The sequence below is a fragment of the Copadichromis virginalis genome, linkage group LG5, assembly GCF_057382275.1.
Source record: "Copadichromis virginalis isolate Kocher_CV1m ecotype Utaka linkage group LG5, C_Virginalis_male_GT1.1, whole genome shotgun sequence".
NCBI classification, from domain to species: Eukaryota; Metazoa; Chordata; class Actinopteri; order Cichliformes; family Cichlidae; genus Copadichromis; species Copadichromis virginalis.
The window spans coordinates 18296464-18300709 of NC_140622.1; the positions used below are offsets into that span (position 1 = coordinate 18296464).

Genomic DNA, 4246 nt, shown 5'->3' on the forward strand with positions numbered 1-4246 from the left:
AAGTCAAGTCAAGATATCACTACTTTTTTGCCACCAAAGAGTTGCCCTGTGCTGGCTGTTACAGAGATTTCACTGTCTGTAACAGTTTTTAGACCCCAAAACATCGAGAGTAATTAACCTAGCTTCCAGGTTGGAAAAGCTAACACAGAAGTGCTCATGCTTATCACATCACTGCTTTCTTGCAACCACAATGTCAAGAACAGCAGTTCATGCCTAAATGCTTGGTTACAAAGAGCTGGACCACAGTGATTTAAGTTCAGGTGAACCATAAAAAGAACGCCGATGCTCCAGGTGAGGCTTGAACTCACAACCTCAGCATTGCTCTACAATGTACTGTCTTATAAGTACTGCGCGCTTACCGATTGCGCCACTGGAGCTTATGCCGATTATTAGTTAGTCAAGTCAAGACATAATGACTTCTTTTTGCAACCAAAGGAGTTGCTCCGTGCTGGCTGTTAGAGAGATTTCACCACTGGCTTCCGTTTTTAGACCCCAAAACATAGAGAACATCAAGAACACTCCAGGTGAGGCTTGAACTCACAACCATTGCAGAAAAGCCAGTCTTTGTCACATTATTGTTTCTTTTCTTTTTTTGATGACATCAGCAGAAACCGGTTCTGTGATCAAACAGTCAGACAAAACATCGCTTAGCATGTTGAGGACTACATTTCAAAATATACCTCTATATCCAATACCAAATATTTGATGGATGAACATAGAAGATATGTTCCATAGTGCAAAGAAAAGCCAAGTTACTGTATATGTACACTATATGTAAAATAGCTTAGTCCAGTTATGGCTTCCTTACCTATTACTAGATACAGTAACTAACAATCGGGCTGTGTCATCCTTGAGTGCAAAACCCAATGCAGGAGATAAACCTGTGTATTATTACCAAGGACTAAAATTGCAGTCATTTTACCTAATATGTACACAAAAATATTCAAAGAACATTCTCATGTCACAACAACTTTCAGAGGGGACAATGAGACCAGTCGATTTGTGTGGTTCTAAATGCAGTGCTGCAAAATTGTTTCATTCCTTTCTTTACAAGGTCAAGAGCTTTGAGTACAAACAATGGCTTCGGCCTCACAGAAAACTCATAAAGTAGCGCTGCGCGCAGATTCTCCCTCTATGTGCTTCGTGTATGTGTATGTGTGTGAGAGAGAGTGGTCTTTGTGTCTGCATCTTTGTGTCTCTCTCTATCCTGTTAAGACATTGATTTTGCCTCATGACGGGCAGAAGGCTCTAAAAAGGAACAAAGATGGAAAGATGAATGACCGTTGTCCTCAAGAGGGATGCTTGTTTTCTCGTCTCTCTTTGATGAGGTCACAGACAAGACTCTGGGCCACAGGTCATGGAGCCACATAGATTGACATCAAAAAACATACAAAAAATTCACTTTACTCTGTTCAATAGGTCCCCAGCTGCAGGTTTCTATAAATTGTTGTCACTTACCATATCAGCCTTCATAGAAACTGTTATCTACACAAAACTTCTCTAAAACATATGCACATGTATATACAGTGGGGCAAAAAAGTATTTAGTCAGCCACCGATTGTGCAAGTTCCCCCACTTAAAATGATGACAGAGGTCAGTAATTTGCACCAGAGGTACACTTCAACTGTGAGAGACAGAATGTGGAAAAAAAATCCATGAATCCACATGGTAGGATTTGTAAAGAATTTATTCGTAAATTAGGGTGGAAAATAAGTATTTGGTCACCTCAAACAAGGAAAATCTCTGGCTCTCACAGACCTGTAACGTCTTCTGTAAGAAGCTTTTCTGTCCCCCACTCGTTACCTGTATGAATGGCACCTGTTTGAACTCATCATCTGTATAAAAGACACCTGTCCACAGCCTCAAACAGTCAGACTCCAAACTCCGCCATAGCCAAGACCAAAGAGCTTTCGAAGGACACCAGGAAAAGTATTGTAGACCTGCACCAGACTGGGAAGAGTGAATCTACAATAGGCAAGCAGCTTGGTGTGAAAAAATCAACTGTGGGAGCAATCATCAGAAAATGGAAGACATACAAGACCACTGATAATCTCCCTCGATCTGGGGCTCCACGCAAGATCTCATCCCGTGGGGTCAAAATGATCATGAGAACGGTGAGCAAAGATCCCAGAACCACACGGGGGGACCTGGTGAATGACCTGCAGAGAGCTGGGACCAAAGTAACAAAGGTCACCATCAGTAACACACTACAACGGCAGGGAATCAAATCCCGCAGTGCCAGACGTGTTCCGCTGCTGAAGCCAGTGCATGTCCAGGCCCGTCTGAAGTTTGCCAGAGAGCACATGGATGATACAGCAGAGGATTGGGAGAATGTCATGTGGTCAGATGAAACCAAAGTAGAACTTTTTGGTATAAACTCAACTCGTCGTGTTTGGAGGAAGAAGAATACTGAGTTGCATCCCAAGAACACCATACCTACTGTGAAGCATGGGGGTGGAAACATCATGCTATGGGGCTGTTTTTCTGCCAAGGGGACAGGACGACTGATCCGTGTTAAGGACAGAATGAATGGGGCCATGTATCGTGAGATTTTGAGCCAAAACCTCCTTCCATCAGTGAGAACTTTGAAGATGAAACGAGGCTGGGTCTTCCAACATGACAATGATCCAAAACACACCGCCCGGGCAACAAAGGAGTGGCTCCGTAAGAAGCATTTGAAAGTCCTGGAGTGGCCTAGCCAGTCTCCAGACCTCAACCCCATAGAAAATCTGTGGCGGGAGTTGAAAGTCCGTGTTGCTCGGCGACAGCCCCAAAACATCACTGCTCTCGAGAAGATCTGCATGGAGGAATGGGCCAAAATACCAGCTACTGTGTGTGCAAACCTGGTAAAGACCTATAGTAAACGTTTGACCTCTGTTATTGCCAACAAAGGTTATGTTACAAAGTATTGAGTTGTATTTTTGTTATTGACCAAATACTTATTTTCCACCCTGATTTACGAATAAATTCTTTACAAATCCTACCATGTGGATTCATGGATTTTTTTTTCACATTCTGTCTCTCACAGTTGAAGTGTACCTCTGGTGCAAATTACTGACCTCTGTCATCATTTTAGGTGGGGGAACTTGCACAACCGGTGGCTGACTAAATACTTTTTTGCCCCACTGTATACTGTAGAGAAAGGAAAGCACACACAAGCCATGCCTCTGATTGTATGCTTTGACATGAATGCTTTTGCTTGTATGACTGCATGAAAGGCCCAACAACCACCTGGATTCTGCACTCGTAACTTTCCGATAGTTGACTGTGGAAGTCACTCTGTCAGAGCTTTTGTCTGTTTTACCTCTGCTAGCCAGTAAACAGCAGTTGAACAACAGTTCAGATGTTGTTGTTTTTTTTCCAGGCACTGACTTTAAATAGGTTGAGGTATCTTTTGTGATTGTCTCACAAGATGATCACAGTAGAAGGTTACCATTATATTATGTGGCAAGGAGAGAGCCATGTTTGAGTTGAGATAACACTGCCCTGTAAGCACAGCACATAGTGTACCACATTAGAGTGTATTGTACTAATAGAAGTATCAGAGCTCAGACACAGTGCCACTGTATGCATGGACAAACCCAGAAGTAGGTTATTGGGGAATAAAAGCTGGCATTGAGATCATTTCCAGCTCAGTTTCAACTCATGTCCTGTCTGGCTGTGCCTGTTGTTGTTGTGCACTGTATAACCTAGAAATCCCCATATATCACTGTGTGCACATGTGTTTGTGTGTATCTAGAGGCCAAAGGTCATTGAGTGAGGGGCCGGGGAATGCTCATGGAGCACACAACCAAATTCCAGCCAAACAAAGCTGTATTTGTACATTCTACAAAATGAAGGCTTCGGGACACCCTGATAGGTGAAAACGCTGACCTCTGTCTGGATGACTTCAGATGGATGATCTTCTCTTTTTCTCTACTGCGCTTTTTACTTATGACATATGTCTTGGCACACTTTTGTTTCAAAATTAAATCAGTTCTTGTCTCTTTTTTTCCTTCTTTTCTCTTCTTCTTTTAGGTGTTTGCTTATAGCAACGCTTTTAGTGTTTTTAGTCAGGCGTTTATGAGGTGAGACGCTGCATATGTGTGCATGTGTGTATAGTGTCTTTGTGTGTGAAGTGTTTGGGTGCATATGTGTGTGTGGCCCAGCTACGGTGCCTTGCTGTGGAACGCAGAGGTCAAGAGGAGCTGACCTCCCTTGAAGCCTTAATATGGTGCAAAGGGGGAGGGGAGAGGTGAGAGCACTG

The 4246-nt window shown here is 43.1% G+C and overlaps 1 non-coding gene across 1 annotated transcript; it reads right to left on the minus strand.

Annotated features, from left to right (window-relative positions):
- Positions 1-283: 283 nt before the first annotated feature.
- On the minus strand, positions 284-377 carry trnai-uau (transfer RNA isoleucine (anticodon UAU)). The gene is made up of 2 exons: positions 340-377; positions 284-319 (listed from the first exon to the last, which is right to left on the minus strand). It is a non-coding gene; the product is annotated as a tRNA-Ile (tRNA).
- Positions 378-4246: the final 3869 nt, after the last annotated feature.